General features: G+C 28.7%; 1 protein-coding gene across 2 annotated transcripts in view; it reads left to right on the top strand.

Annotated features, from left to right (window-relative positions):
* LOC126748871 (lachesin) overlaps window positions 1-17,596 on the top strand; it is a 195,132-nt gene that overhangs the window by 57,647 nt on the left and 119,889 nt on the right. Inside the window, exon 1 of one of the 2 annotated variants that reach the window (XM_050458392.1) lies at window positions 2,430-2,723. The exons of the other annotated variant lie outside the window; for it this stretch is intronic. The gene's annotated coding sequence lies outside the window, so the exon portion shown is untranslated. Of the gene's footprint in view, window positions 1-2,429; window positions 2,724-17,596 lie in introns of those variants that run through there. 2 annotated transcript variants of the gene reach the window in all.

The raw sequence follows: 17,596 nt of genomic DNA, 5'->3' as shown, positions 1-17,596 counted from the left end.
GAATCAATGCCAAAAAAAAATTGAACAACTCTTAATTGAACGTCCCTGGAAAAAATATTTTGATTAAACTATCTAAAGAAAGCATTTTGGGTGCCATCATCTCCTATTCATATTCTGTACCCATTTCTCGAACTATTTCTATGTTTATTTTTCTTTCTGTCCATGTTATGCTAATATCCTTCTATAACGCAACATTTCGAATGACTGCAGTTTGTTTCTGTATTCTTGTTTAAGTGTCAGTTCCAGCCTTACTCTTTCTATTTGTCCATTTATTGAATTTATGTTTGATTGCATGATGGCTGACTTTTTTCTTGTTACAATATTTTTAGTCTATAGTAAACTAGTTTTATCTAATAATCTTTGGAGGCTTTCTGTGTCACCCTCAAATCTTATATTTATTAAATATTATTCCTTCATCCTCTGATCGTAGTGCCTCATCAAAAAGTCAGTCACTGTATATATTGAAGACCAGGGTTGACATAATACAGCCCTGTCTCACTCCTCCTCTTATTTCTTATTATTTATGCGCATTGATTCAAGTAAAGATTTGATGTTATTCCTAAGTCTTTGTTGTCTATGTTCTTTGTTCTAAAAATATTGATTAGTTTTTTGTGTCTTACCTTATTAAAGACTTTTTCTGAGTCAAGCTAACAGACATGCCTATCCATATTCACACCATATAACACCTGTGCGATATCTAGTTAATTTCTGAGCCCAAATTACATTAATTACAAAAATAATTGCCTAAGAAAAAAATGCTTTTTATTAAAATTATAGGTGATAAAAATATTTAGTTTTTGTATATATACATTTCTCATATAACCTTAAGGTTTTCTTATTTAAGGAGTAAAAAAGTGAAAAACTATTATATTTCGCGAAAGTAAGGCGTATCGCTATGAAAATTAAAGTAGTTGTACCACTTTTTACCGCAAATAAGTGAAAATTAATTTTTTAGTAAGATAAATCATTAAGTTTTCTGTTTTTTTTGGTTCTAGACTATTTAATAACTTTTTAAACTAACTTTTTAATATTTAGGTTCAAAAATTCAATTTTTAAATTAAAACTATTAATACTTCTGGTATAATTATCAACCGTATATGCTCAAGGTATATTGATTAAACTGTAGAAAATACGTATATCATATACGATTCTGTTTACACAAGGGAGAAAATTTCGGCATTTTAAAAAATTGAAAAGGAATTTACGTAGCTACTCTGTACACTCGATCACTACAGCTCAAATATGGGATATTATAGTGTAATAATAGAATAGCATAAACAAAGAAATCTAGAAAAAAAAATAGGAAATGCAATAATAATTATACCAAATAAGATATACAGATAAAAAAACTCAAGAATAAAATTTAATCTAAAAATTTATTTTAGAAAAATGCAGTGGTGTCCTTTTTTTTTTTAATAAATAATATTTACGATAAATCCCTTATGAACGCCATTGGTAAATATTAATTTTTTTCTTTGTATGTTGAAAAAACACAACTGCAAATTAAAAAACATTGTTAGTAAAGCTATTTAAAACAAATCTCATTTCATTAAACGCATTTTATAAACGTTTTTAAATAGTATACAATATACCATACCCAAACGTTTAACTTTGATGAAATAGTAGTAGTATATTATTAACATGTAATAAGCCTTCTTGTTACAAGTGAATAAACCATGAATCTAATATTAAATTCCTCAACGATATCACGCGGACATTTTATGCGATATTTATAGTTTGCGACACTCCATATATTTCAAATTCATCCTCTATGTTATTTTATTTCAGGCATTTTAGGTCATTTTCTTCGCTATTTAGGTGTTCAAACTAATTTTCCAGGCAGTTGATCCCTTAGACTCTCAGTCATTTGAAATAATTTCCCTCTGGGCATTTCATGTATTTTTTTATTTGCTTTTATAGATGTAAAACATTTTATTCCAGGAGTTTGAATATATTTCCATCCAGGCATTTCAAGCAATTTTTCCACTTTATTACGGATATTTTTTTCGGGCATATGAAGTAATTTTAGTTTCCTTGCTGCAGTTATGGTGGCTACAGCTTAGAGAAAATTTTTTTGAATGTACACTAACCACCAACAATTAAAAAAAAAAACGGAAATTTGCTTCCGTTTTTGGAATTCTACAAAATAAAATGATTACACTTCCAGGTTAATTGAATTTCAATTCGGGCTCCCATAACGAGTTTATGGAGCAAAAGTATTCATGGTAACCTAGACGTTCATAAGGTTTCATATAAATTTAAAACCCCTTTAGTAGTTTAGATTCGGATCCACTCGACATACAAGCATCAAGCTAAGCCTGGTTAGGACACAGCAAATTAAGTTAGAAAACTTTTCCGGAATTTAACGGACTTAGGTGAATCCGCAGAGGTTTCCCAGTGATAAAGCAATTTAATACGTCAGCTCGTGCAACCAAACTTTACGTTGAATACACGTCGTGCAATTTAAAACCTTAAGGTCTATTAGCGTAAGGGCTAAACGGATTGTCCCCGGCAAGAATATATTAGTGACGAGATTAGAAATTTGCCGGCGTTTATTTCTTTTTTATGCTAAGTGCCAAGGTAGGAATTTAAGGTGGCTTCGGTTGAAAAGTGAAGTTCCAAATTAAAGCTCGATTTAGTATGACCTTAAGGTATACGTAAGGTAATATAGCCCGTTAGCTTACGGGAACTATTCGCTTGTGAAAGTAATAGACTCCGGAGAGGTAAGTCATTGGCTATATTGTGTATATTACGGGACTACTCAAACCAAACTTCCGAGCAGTTTCGTTTAAGTTTCTCCAACTTTACTAAATTAGAAGTAAATCTTGTAGGAGTAACTAAGCAAATAGCATACAGTACATTTTATCCCATTAAACTATTTAGAAAAAAAAGGTTTCTTTAATTTTCCTATCAACTGTCTTGGATGTTGATGAATCAACTTATTTAAAATAAAAATGAGAAAAATTCAGTAGATCAGTAGAAGAAGGCTTAATAATGACTTTACTCTCATTCTCAGCACACGAGGTTAAGGTGCCAGGATATTAATTTTCAAAAAACATTTTTTTGGTTCCTTTAAATTAAATTTATTTTTTTTTACAAAAAACATTGATTTTTTATAAAAAAAATTAAGAACGGTATACACTCTTTCCTGCAGTTTTTGCGGTTAAAATGTGTTATAATAAATGTAAAAATTATTAATTTAAAAACCCTAGTAAACAATATATTTTAAAGAATCCCTTTATTAGTTTTCCACACATATTTTTTTGATACAAAACTGCAAAAATTGAATATTTCATAAAAAACTGAAATCAAGTAAAGTTTACATCAAAATTATATGGCTTATAACAAATCTCTTTGAAATAAAATAAAAATGGCCACGACTCAATTGCTCTAATAGTCTCTAAGAAATATATTTTTTAGCGTAAAGCGTAAAGGTATACTAATCGCATAACTTAAGTGGACAGGTCGGTCATTTTCTTATAAATGCAGAAAAAACCGAAAAAATTGCCAAAAGTCCAATTTACACGAAAACTACGTAGAGTATAAACAAATTTCTTATGAATCACATAAAAAAAGCTGCAAATCAAATGGTCCAGTGGTTTTAAGAAATATTATTTACAAGGGTAATTAAATATTTCATTAAAAAACGAAAGCCAAGTCTAATTTATATGAAAATTACACGACTGTAAAAAAATTGGTCCAACAGTTTTTACGAAATATTTTTTTTCATTCTAGTAAAAAGTTAGATCAACAGCATAACTTAACTGGGCATGACGATCATTTTCTTATAAATGCATTATTAACCAAAAAACTATAAAAATTCATAAAAGTTCCAAATCATGTTTAATTCACATGAAAATTACGTACGTTACAACCAAATCTTTTCTGAATCGAATAAAAAAAGCTGCATGTCAATTGTTCTTGTAGTTTTTAAAAAATATTATTTTTTCCAATTGTGTTGTGTCAAAGTTAAATATTTCATAAAATACTAAAATCAGTCCAATTTATATGCAAAAAAAAATTTTTTAGGCAAAAAAAGTTTCACTAAGAGACCACTCTCTTATAAATGTCATATCAAATCGAATTTACATAAAAACTACTTAATTTATAAGCGAGTTTCCTTGGAATCACACTAAAAAAGCTGCAAATCAAATGGTCCAGTGGTTTTTAAGAAATAATTTTTTTACAGGTGTCTGTGCAAAAATAAATATTCAAAATCAAGTCTGATTTATATGAATATTACACGACTGTAAAAAAATCTCTTTGAAATAAAATAAAGATGGCATAACTTAATTGGACATGACGATCATTTTCTTATAAATGGGTTTTTAACCAAAAAACTTTAAAAAATTATAAAAATTTTATATCATGTTTAACTAGCATGAAAATTACGTAAGTTATAACGAAATTTCTTATAAATCGAATGAAAAAAGATGCAAGTCAATTGGTCAAGTAGTTTTTAAAAAATATTATTTTTTACAATTATGTTTGTGCCAAAATTAAATATTTTATTTAAAAACTAAAATTAATCCCATTTACATGTAAAAAAAATATTTTTAAAATGAAATGAAAAAGTCCGTAAGTTAATTGGTTTAATAGTTTTAGACATTTTTAGTTTAGACATTAGAAAGACATTTACTCGAATAAAAAGTTTCATTAAGAGATCACTTTCTTATAAATGCATAAGAAACTTTAAAAAAATTCATAAAAATTCCAAATCAAGTCCACTTTACATAAAAACTACTTGATTTATAAGCGAGTCTCTTATAAATCACACTAAAAAAGCTGCAAATCAAATGGTCCAGTGGTTTTTAAAAAATAATTTTTTTTGAGGTGTCTGTGCAAAAACAAATGTTTGATAAAAAAAACTAAAATCAAGTCTAATTTATATGAAAATTACAAAATTACACGAGTGTAAAAATATCTCTTCAAAATAAAATAGAAATGGCTGCGAGTCAATTGGTCTAACAGTTTCTTATAAAGATGTTTCTTATTCTAATAAAAAGTTAGATCAACGGCATAACTTAATTGTATATGACGATCATCTTATAAATGCATAGGAAATTTTAAAAATTCAAAATCAAGTCCATTTTGCTTGAAAACTAAGTGAGTTATTAACGAATCTTTTAAGAATCACACAAAAAAAGCGGCAAGTCAAATGGTCCAGTGGTCTTTAGGAAATATTTTTTTTTAAAGAGTGTCTGTGCACAAATTAAATATTTGATCAAAAAATTTAAATCCAGTAACAAAATATCTTCGAAATAAGGTTTAATAGCTTTTAAGAAGTATTTTTTTATTCTAACAAAAGTCACTAACAGCATAACTTAATTAGACATGAATATCATTTTCCTATGCATAGTTAACCAAATAAACTTCAAAAATTTAAAATGTTGTCCAGTTTACTTAAAAATTACGCAGGATGTGACCAAAGCTCTTGAGAATCGAACAAAAGAAACTAGAGGCCAATTGACCTAGTTGTTTTTAATAAATTAATTTTTTTACAAGTGTGTTTGTGCCAACATTAAATACTTTATAAAAAAACTAAAATCCAGTTTAACTTACATGCAAATTACACGGCTTGTAAAAAAACTTTTTAAAATTAAATAAAAAAGTCCGTAAGTCAATTGGTCTAATTAAAGTAAAGTAAAAAAGTTTTGCCAGGAGCATAAGATAATTGGACACATCGATCACTTTCCTATAAACAAATAAGAAACCAGAAGAAATTTAAAAATTTATAAAAATTTAAAATCAAATCCAATTTACACAAAAACTGCGTGAGTTACCAACCAAGCTCTTATGAATCACATATGAAAACTGCAGAATAATTGGTCCAGTGGTTTTTAAGAAATAAATTTTTTTGTCAAATATTTCATGAAAAACTAAATTACATGGCTCGTAAGAACATTTCTTTAAAATCAAATAGAAAAGTCTAATAGTCAAGTGTCGATTTTTTTTAGTCAAATAACAAGTTTTACCAAAAGCATAACTTAATTGGATACACGGATCACTTTCATAGAAATAAAAATTAATAAGAAAAGCAATAATTAAAGAATTAAAACTGCTAAAAGTAATCAAAATCTTTAAAAATCAATGGCTATTTAGTATCAATCTCCATCACCCTATTTATTTACCAAAAAACTTTTTTGAAAAGAAAATTTATTTAAAATCCAAATGACTTATTATTAATAAATTTGTGTCCTTTCCAATTAAATTATGCCAAAAAAGTTCAATATATTTTAATAAATTAAATTGAGTTATATATTTTGGATCTGTTTACTGAAAATAATAAGTAATGCAAACATTATTATATGCAATAATAAGCTGAGCAGGTATGATTAGATTTATGCGCACCCCAATCAAATCATACCGATTTTAATCTTATTATTATGTAAATTATCATTTTCTCATCAAATATATATTTTACGCTAACGTTATAATAAACAATTTAAATATTTATTAGTTAAAGTTATTTGAAATAATACATTAAAAAAGAATTAAAAGTATCCTTTTATATTATACGTAAACCCTGCTAAAGAATAGTACATCTCTAAGGCCCAAGGATATCCAACGCTTATTCCAGAAAGTTTAGAACAGTAAAAATCAGGCAAAGAACTATGGTAAAATTTCATACAATTTGCAAGTTTAAACTCAGCTCGGAAACTTTTAAAACATCTCGGACCCTGAGAATTTTCTTTTACAACACTTATTGTGCTGCAAAATTGTATTTTATGTTAAAAAATACTATGCTTGCCTAGCATGCCATCATTTCCTATTAGGTTATGCTTTTTTTGCAATTTATATCTATCATGGCTAACGTATAAACAGCAGCTTACTGTCCGTAGGTGTTAAATTTATATCTGCATTATTTGGGTCCGTTTTTGTATTTTATAATAATTATCATCAAAATTTTGTGTCAGACAAATGCTCGGTCGAGCGTTTCTGTCATTTATATAAACAAAATAGTACCTATGAAAGCCGGGCTTTAATGTGAAATAATAATACGTTGCACCGAAACGCGACGCTGACAAATAAATCACAATATATTTTAAACAAAATGATAAAATATTAGTTTTTTTAATACATATTTTTATTAATTTTTTATTAGGCACGTCGACAAGTAAAAATATCAAAATATATTGTCACAATGTTATTATTTAAAAAACACAAATAATTTAAAATATATAAAACATCAAGAGATTTTAGATAAGTTATTAATTACGTCTCATTAATTAAAATATACCAAATGAAACATATCCACAAGTTTATTTGTGTACTCAAAACCGACATCATTCATGTTTTATATATCCTCATTGATTTATGACCTAGCGGCCGTAGTGAAAATTTCAAATTTAAATTGCCTAAAATCTATTCAGCCATCATATTATACGTCCAAATATTTGCCAATATTTGTCTATTGGTCCTTCGTAATTGGAATACATTTATTTGGCTTTAAAAGCTCACCGTGCGTTATCATAAAATTGGCAGCCAAACCATAAACAGGCATTTTGCGCATACAACATCGTTAAGAGTCCTTATTATTTATATTAACATCGCTTTTTCGAACTTAAATAATCAAACACCAAAACATAATTTTTTTAATTAAGATTATCAAAATTATTCAATTAATTAGTTCTTGAACTATTTAATTTGTAATTAATATGTCGAAGTTATTAAACTAATAAAACCGGGTTATTTAATAACGTGCACAAATATTTTGTAGAAAATTACATTTAGTTATTGCCCAGCACATTAGGGACCACCGGCATTGCTGAAATTTTAATCATGAACTTTTGTATTTTCAATTTGTTAGGGCTCGAGTAATTACGGAGGACCGTAAATAAATAGAAACCAGATTAGGCTTTTATATTATTGACAGTCAAAATCAATATTAATTCATCTTATTGCCTCTATTAAAAGATTGACAAAACTTCTAGAATACAAAAATATACAGCCTCAAAATTGGCTTTAGAAATGCAATAAATCTCGGCTAATAAGCATGCGCCATTGTATCGTTTTTCGTATTATAGTACGAATTGAATTTTTTCACTATACCAGCGACTTATTCTCATCACCTACATCAGGAAAACACCAAGTTATAATGGGATTCAAGCAGGGTATTACCAGGATATCGGTTTTCAAAAAACATTTTTTTGGGTCAACTTTTAAATTAAATCTATTGATTTTTTGTAAAACGTCTCAAAAACCCTAGAAAATAGATGTCTTAAAATTAAAAAAAACTTATTGTATACTGTTATATGAAATATTTATGACTGTGCAAAAAGAAATATTTCATTAAAAAAAACTAAAATTAAGTCCAGTTTACATGGCAACTACATGGCTGTAAAAGAATTTTTCGAAATAAAACAAGAATGGCCGCAAGTCAATTGATCTAATAGTTTTTACAAAATATTTTTTCTTATTCTAGTAAGATAGCTTTGGAATTAGGAAAATTGGACAAACAGGCCGATCTATAGGGCCGTTGAATTTTTGCGCTCCGAAGCATCGTTTTCGTGTAAAAAAATTAAATTTGTACAAGAGTCCTGTACTTTAAAAAAAATTATTGAAACATTGTTAAAAGAATTACACATGAAAAGAGTACAATTATTTTCAAACAATTTCATATAAAAACATTTTTTGTACCTCAAAAACTTTTCTAGCTATAGGCGATTTTGTCATCCAAGGTTCAAAAACTACGAAATTCGAAAATTTTGAAACCAAATTGTAATTTTATAATTTTTATTTTTTAAGTCCAAGAACCACCAGAAATATTTTCATATTTTATGACCTCAAGATAATTAAATTCTTGAGGATTATTTTGAATTTGATTTGAATTTTTGAATTGAATTTTTGGTTAGGCTACTTCTATTTGCTAATTTTTCACTTTTTAAAAAGGCCTATTAATCTCTTTAAATATATAAATATGCGAACCTTTCTAGTACCTCCAAAACCGAATTATATGCAATTTTGTCATCCAAGGTCCAAAAGACACCAAATTTGTAGGTTTTAAAACCAAATTGTAATTTTGTGATTGTTTTACGAGATATTATTGGTCAACTTGGGAACCAATTGAAATATTTTGATAATTATTTCACGACAAAATAGTAAAATTCCTGAAGATAAATTTGAGTGCAAAAATGTCACTCTAAATGAAATATTTGAACAGAAAGGGCTTTTTTGGTTGGACCACTTTTTTTTTGCTAATTTTTTCCAATTTCTCAATTCTACTGCAAATATTTGTAAGAAATAATTGGAATATTTAAAAAAAAATAAGACATAAAAAAGTCCGATTATCTTTAAACAGTTTTATATAAAAACATTTTTTATGCTTCAAAAAGGTTTTGAATTAGAGGCGATTTTATCAGCCAAGGTCCAAGAGCCACCAAATTTGAAGGATTTAAAGCCAAGTTGTAATTTTATGATTTTTATTTTTTAACGAACATTTGAGAACCACTGGAAATATTTTTATAATTTTTTCACGACAAAATAGTAAAATTTCTGAGGATGAACTTTAAGGTGAAAGCTCTATTTTGAGTTAATAAGTTTGATAGTTAGTCCCTTTTGGTTGGAGTACTTTTATGACCATTAACACTGTAATTTAAATTGATTTTTTTTTAACTAACTTAATCAAAACCGCCGGACTTGCACTTTTTCTTTACAAATAATTAAAATCTCTAAAACCGTTTTTAATACAGAGGGAATTTTTTTTTTTAAACATGTTAATACTTTGTATTTTGGAAACGACGCACTTTCGACCATCTGTGTTCTCAATCTCAAACTACTTCCCTGTAGTTCCTGAATATACTCTAGCATTTTTGACCAGTTGAATAGGAACACCCTGTATAAACACATATGAAAAGAAATACCTTCTAAGTGCTGGCAAATCCCCAGCTGCTGCCGAAAACGGATCAACCTTATTGGGCACATGCTTCAAATTATCGTATCGATGGAAATTGTACTTTTTTTATTAATTCCTGTAAGAACTTCATTTAAATCGTTTTCTTATAAACTAACTTTTAATAATGATTAAAAACTAAAACCTTTAAACCTTAAAACCTTATCAATCTTAAGTTAGACCAACAGCATAACTTAACTGGGAATGACGATCCTTTTTTTATAAATGCATTATTAACCAAAATTCTTTAAAAATCCAAAAAAAGTCCAAATCGTGTTTAATTCACATGAAATTACGTTTAGGATTTTTCATTTTTCGGGTATACCCTCCCTTATCGAATATTTTCACCAAAAATAGTTTTTTCGAATTTCAACTTCGCTGGTATAGAGCGACTTATTCCCGTCGCCTACATCATATAAAGGAATGGGAGCACTTTGAAAATTTGCGAAATGGTCATTTTTCGACTACGTTTTCGAGGCTAAAAAAGGGCTCTAAAAACATGAGATCTCAGCTAATAAGAGAGCTAAAACTTTGCAAATGATCTCGTTGGATGCAGAAGGATAAAGTTAAGTTAAAACCATTAAAATTTCTTCGATAGCGCCTATAGAAGCGGAGATATCGACCTCCAAAGTTTGGGGTTTTTTATTTTTCGGGTATCGAATTTTTTCATCAAAAATTGTTTTTTTTTTCGAATTTTAACTGTTTATACCAGCGACTTATTTCCGTCGCCTACATCACAAAAATACCGGGTTATAATGGGATTTGAGCAAAACTAAAGGAATGAGAGCAGTTTGAAAATTCGCGAAATGGTCATTTTTCGATCCCCGTTTTTGAGCCTAAAAAAGAGCTCTAAAAACGCGAAATTTCAGCCAATAAGAGAGCTATAACTTTGCAGATGGTCTCGTTGGAATTAGAAGGATGAAACTAAAATAAAACCGTTGGAATTTTCTCGATAGTACATATAAAAGCCCAGTTATCGACCTCCAAAGTTTGAGATTTTTCATTTTTCGGGTATACCCCCCCCGTATCGAATTTTTCCACAAAAATTGATTTATTTCGAATTTGAACTTACTATACCAGCGACTTATTCCCATCACCTATATCACGAAAACACCGGGTTATAACGGGATTTGAGCAAAACTAAAGGAATGAGAGCAGTTTGGAAATTCGCGAAATGGTCATTTTCCGACCCCCTTTTTGAACCTAAAAAATAGCTCTAAAAACGCAAGATCTTATCTAATAAGAGAGCTATTACTTTGCGAATGATCTTGTTGGATTCAGAAGAATGAAACCAAGATAAAATCGTTGGAATTTTTTCGATAGTATTTATAGAAGTCCAGTTATCGACCTTCAAAGTTTGGGATTTTTCATTTTTCGGATATAGTTTGAAAATTCGCGAAGAGAATCCGAGATATCGACTCTCAATGTTTAAATTAAAAAAACAATTAAAATCTCGTTAGATTCAAAAGGACGGAACTAAAATAAAACTGTTGGAATTTCCTCGATGGTACCTATAGAAGCACAGATATTGATCTCCAAAGTTTGGAGGTTATCCCCGTATCGACATTTTTCACCGAAAATTGATTGTTTTCGAAATCGAACTAACTATACCAGCGACTTATTCTCATCACCTAAATCACGAAAACACTGGTTTATAACGGGATTTAAGCAGAGCAGAACTAAGGGCATTCCCTTAAGAATAGTTTGAAAATTCACGAAATGGTCATTTTTCGACCTCGTTTTTGAGCCTAAAAAGGGCCCTTAAAACGCGAGATCTCAGCAAATAAGAGAGCTACAACTTTGCAAATAATCTTGTTGGATTCAGATGGATAAAATTAAGATAAAACCATTGCAATTTTCTTGATAGTGCCAATAGAATCCGAGATATCGACTCTCAATCTTGAAAAAAACAATCAAAATAACTCATCTTATGTGATTAACAAAAAATTATCCTAATCACATATTTAAGCATTGCGTAATTTTAAAGTCAACGGCTTTTAAACCAGTCGCATGTCAGTAAGATTACATTGAATATTCCCCAAAATACATGCAAAACAACTAGACTGTAACAAAGTTTATAGGTGGCTCTGCGTCCTCCATAAATAGCCTATTTAGAAATGTTATTAACACCCGTATGAATATTTGAGTTTACAATTTCACGGCCTAAATTGTCAATAAAGTTAATAGTATAAAGCCAGGGACCATGTAATGAATACGTTGACGTTTGCTTCTAGCTTTCATCGAGGCGATGTCATTATCAATACGCTGTCAATTATATCCGAAGTGGAACCTATTTTCTATTGAATATAACAAGTTGTTTTAGTTACCAGAATAATATAAAAGACATGCATAAAAAAAGCATTGAAGAATCTTCATTTTTATGGTATAAGCAAACATGACATAAATAAATTTATAAGTAATTGCTTTAAAATAAAATAACTGAAAAAATCGCACTACAGTCCTGTTGTGTATCACTTAAGATTTATCACGTTACGGATTAATCATGTGACAGGACTAAATAAAACTCATATTTTATATATTTCTTTTTTTATAAGATTTAATGAGGCCTTTTAGAAAAAAAATTATTTTGTTTGTAAGTATATTACCATTTAATTAAGTAAAAACAAATAAATGGTCATAGCGGCAGTTTCAAATACGTATGAATAAAGCTATTAATAAATACCAATGGCTATTATAGACCCTAGTTATAAATTTCTTTAATAGCGCTCAAAAGCTGCATATACCCCCATAACAGAAAAATAGCTTTAAATAAATTGTAGCCTTTTCAAGTAAACCAAGCAAGCAGTTGCTTGAGACACATTTTTACAACCTGATCCAACATTTAAAGAAACCCAGATAATTAAAGTTTTGTTATAAGGGACCTTTTTGTAAAATACATTGTGCTTGAAACAACTTTAGGCGTATTTCTTTAACGATGCTCGGTTTGCTTTATTACCATGCTAGAGAAGTGGGGGTGTTTTGTTATTAGCTCCCTTGCTTTTATACGAGCTTTCCTGAGTTATAATATTTAAGATTTCTGTCTTGCCTTGGGCAATTTTGTTGACTGAGTAATTTTTATTAGGGTAATTAATTAACTGGTGCTAAAAATCAATTTTTCACGTTGCCCAGCCATCATACTTATCAATACCTGTCTGTGTGATATATGATTTATTTACCTAGCAAAGAACTGATTGGAATTTAATATTCAGCTGATACACTCTTTTTTTCAGATTTTAACGCAATTAGGGATTCTATTATAAATAAATAATCTACTAATGATATATGATTTTTTCAGTAATATAATTTATCAATGACAGCAACATGCGGTGTCCCTTTTTTAAGGTTAAAAGTGCCCTGGCGGGTTTGTTCTATTTTAAATTCTAAAAGCTTTTTAGAATTATTTTACAAACAAATTAAAGTTTTTACAACTTATTCCTGTAAAAATTCCGTAAGGGAAGTTCTGTGACACCTTTTAAAAACCTCTTAACTACCCTGCATAGCTGGCGCATAATAACATAGAGGTAAACGTTGTTTCTCTCAGCCTTTTCAACAGACGATGTTTATTTTATAATATTCCATACACAAACATCCCTGTCTAAATTATTTAATGCTTTGCATATCAAGATTAGTTAAGCAGTCCCAAAAGTTTTGCGTTTTCGCTTGAGGTATTCGTTATATCTATTCAGTTGCCATTTAGGCAGGTATTTTGTGTGTGTTTAAGGCACTTTGATAGTGACTGCACGAAAGAGAAGTTTGGCTTCTTGCATGCAAATGGACGTTTCGGCTTTTGTTTCTGGTAATTTTAGTCACTTCTTTTATAAGAATTATGCAATTTGGTATTTGTGTCTTTTTTTTTATTTTTATTTTCTTTGTACAACATCTATATGTTTTTTGATATCGAGTTGTTTGAGCAACAACTATCCAGTAAAAGTATCAAAAAATAAAAAAAAATAATTTATTTATTAGGCATAAAACCATCATGCCGTTTGTAGATATATTTTTTATTGATTTAATTTAATTAGTAAAAATATATTATAAAATAAAGGAGATATATTATCTTTTTCTTTCCGTGACGTCTTCAATTTCCACCGTTTTAGAAGTATGAAAAAGGTACAGAAACTCAAGATCATTGACATAATTCTTTATTCATTTTAGGCACAAATTTTTTAAAATAATTCTTTCCTTATTTCAGGTAGTTTAATGTATTTAATTTTAAATTTTTCCAGGCATTTGAGTTAAATTTTTGACTATTGTTATATTATTTAAATTCTGCATCAATTTTTTTTTTAAATATGACAGCAATAATTTCATTATTCCAGGCAGTTGAGCTAGAGATTTAGCTCAACTGCCTGGAATATTTATACTAATTTTTTTCGCCCTGAAAATTCATTTTTTTTTTATTTTTTTAAGTAGTCGGTTCATTTTCCTCTGATTTATTAAAATTTTCATTTAATATGGTCCTTATTGGTTCTTATTAAAAAACGAAAAAAATATGCAATAAAATAATTCCAGAAAATATAAATTTTGGTTTTTAAAGCAAAATTTTGTACTGAACTTTTTGATTTTAGAAATTATGGAAAATCCTAAATTTTTACTCGATTTTTTCGAACTGCAGGTTCAGTAAAAGAAAAACAAAAACTTAATCTCTTACTACTTTTTTAATTGTCAAAAATGTTTAAGAGTTTTAGCTCAACTGCCTGGAATAATATTTTTCTGAATATTTTCATTAGTTTTTTCGCACTGTAAATTCAATTTTTTTTATTTTTTTAAGTAGTCGGTTCATTTTCCTGTGATTTATTAAAATTTTCATTTAATACGGTACTTATAGGTTCTTATTAAAAAACGAAAAAAATATGCAATAAAATAATTCCAGAAAATTTAAATTTTGGTTTTTAAAGCAAAATTTTGTACTGAATTTTTTGATTTCAGAAATTATGGAAATCTTAAATTTTTAATCGACTTTTTCGAACTGCAGGTTCATTAAAAAAAAACAAAAACTTAATCTCTTAGTACTTTTTTAATTGTCAGAAATGTTTGGCCTAAATTTTGCCTTTTTTTATTGGAATTTTAATTTTTATCACAGCAGAAATTATATTATTAAAATAATGGTAAATTCCAAAAATATCAATGCCCTCTTTTTAATTTTTGAAACAAAAATATTTATAGGGATAGAAGTATAAAAAATCACACAATTTTAAACTGAACATAACAAAATTTAGATTACTTTACCATTATTTTAAATAAATTAGCATAACTTAAATGGACACGATGAACATTGTTTTATTTATTTTTGCAATTAAATTGAATTTTATTGATTTTTTCGAATCGTATTATGAATTTTTGAATGGCTTCTTGAAAATAAAATTCAAAAAAAAAACGCATAAATAACTACTGTACTAATATTTTTATAATTATAAAAAAGAAACTTACATTTTTATTAATTCCTTAGCCAAAAAATCAGAAAATCAATCAGTCATCGTTGCAGAATGCTTAAATTAGAAAAAAAAGAATTCTTGTTAAAATCACAACTGCACAATTTTTTTATGAATATAAAAAATTAATAATTTATATCTTAATCAGTCAGTGACTATTGGAAATTATAGAATTTTTATCTCAGCAATGATTTTTTATCACACTCAAATAACTACTAATATAAAATGCGTATTATATACAAGTCAATTAAATCAACAAACAACTTTTTAGTAGTTGTGCTACAATAGACTGGTAAAATAAGTATTTTATTATTATCAAAATCACTTGTTAGTGTGGACTTTAATTTTCCAGATGTTACCGAATTTCGACTGGACAGTTAAAGAAGATTCATTACATGATAGTATTAAAAGGTCTGAAATTGTTTATTTTAAGCTTAAAAGGTATAGTTGCTACTGTTAGGAGCAGAGAAAGGAAAAACAACTCAGGAGTATTAACTTGACCTTCTGTTATATATTAACAAACATTGAAGAAACATAAAAAGTCGTTACAGGGTTGGCTTGCAAGGTCTGGAGTACCATTTTCCAGAAATGTCTACTGTCAACTTTCAAGAGTAGAGAAAGAAGTTGCAACTCAAGAACCTCGAATTGGTCTTCTGTTATCCAGAGATTTTTCTTGATGACCTTAAAATTAAAGAAGTATAACCATTCATTGCAGGGCAGCATTAGGAGATCCATAATTATCTTTTTCAAATTCGAAAGGTATAGTTTTTACTGTTAAGCCAGCAACTTAAGATCCTTGAATTTTGGTTTTCTGTTACGCAAGATGATCTCATCGCACGATTACCTCATTTGATAAGCTTAGACCTATATGCACTCTACCAATCCTTAGAAAAGTGCTTGAGTTTTTGGTATCGGACATGATCAATGACTTTGTTGCTTTTAGACATATATTGCCTACAATTCAGTCCGGTTTTAGGGCTTTTCATAGTACATCTACAAAAAAAATCTGCATCAGTTATGCTTGCTTGTCTTTTTTCAATTCTTAATCTTCGTTTCCTTCTTGGTTCCTTCGGGCAGTGGCTCAAATTAAGCACTTTTTGACTCTACACTATAATAAGCTTAACAATATATCATTTGCCTACTTTTCCAGTCAATTTTGTATTCCAAATTCTCTGGAAATGACCTTTTAAGTCCTCGGCTGTACCGCATGCAAAGCAAGACTTTGACTTTTTATTTGGCCTCTCTTCCTGACTAAGTTTCTTATGAGTCCGTAAATAATTATAAAATGTTGATCATGTATAATAGTCATATATCTGTTTGGTTTTTTTTTGTTTCTGACATGTTTAGGCTTATTTTCCATTTACGGATTACTGTATATAAAAACAATAAATTTCTTAAGAGAATCGCAGACATAACTCAGATATGGTTCTACTCTATTGCCATCTTATTCTGATATAATAGAGAGAAGTATATTAAAATGATGTCACTTTTGACAGAGTCTTCAGGAAGGTGGAGCTCGTCGTCTTAAAGAGACTAGGAGAAAACCAAGGAAAGAGAGACAGAGCATGAATTTTTTTTAAAGATAATAATCTATGGTTTTCAATTAAATTTAGACGCTGTTGGCTAATCTGAATTATTTTGGGTCCTCTAGGATGTTTATAGCATATCTTAGGTGTAAGAAAAAGGTTGTAGAAGTGGATGGATTGTAATCAGATTGTCTATTGCTTCTTTATGGAATTCCACAGAGTTCGATTCTTAGTGACCTACACTTTAGATCTGCCATCACAGGTTTGCTCTATTCTCTTTTATGCTGATGATACTCTGAGTCTGAGTGAATAGAGAACTGGCCTTTATTTATTTTTTTACCCATACAGGGTGTCCTATTTGCCGTGTGTGATTATTGCTATTTCCGAAACTATAGGAGATACGAGGGCAGTTAAATTAGAAAAAAATTGTCAGTTTTGATGCTTATTCTAAATCCTTTTACAGTATTGTAGAATATTTATTAGTTTGTGAATTACAGGGTGATTTATGAAAAAGCGCCAAATTTTATTTATTGGTTTTAGAAATTAATGTTAAAAAATTTAGTTTTAAATTATGATACTTATTGATATTGTCCGTTCAATTTAATTGGCTGTGATAGTAGTTGAAGTCTGCGCTGTCATGGTTACCAAACAAAAATAATATTTTTGACAGAAGTCATCAAACTTTCGCGCCAGTTTTTATTCTTGTTATAATATTTGTTGGATTGGTAATTACGGTTCTATACATT

Source organism: Anthonomus grandis, chromosome 22 (assembly GCF_022605725.1).
Source record: "Anthonomus grandis grandis chromosome 22, icAntGran1.3, whole genome shotgun sequence".
In the NCBI taxonomy this organism is placed as follows: domain Eukaryota; kingdom Metazoa; phylum Arthropoda; class Insecta; order Coleoptera; family Curculionidae; genus Anthonomus; species Anthonomus grandis.
Note: the sequence above shows the minus strand (reverse complement) of the source record. Positions and strands in the feature narration are given on the sequence as shown.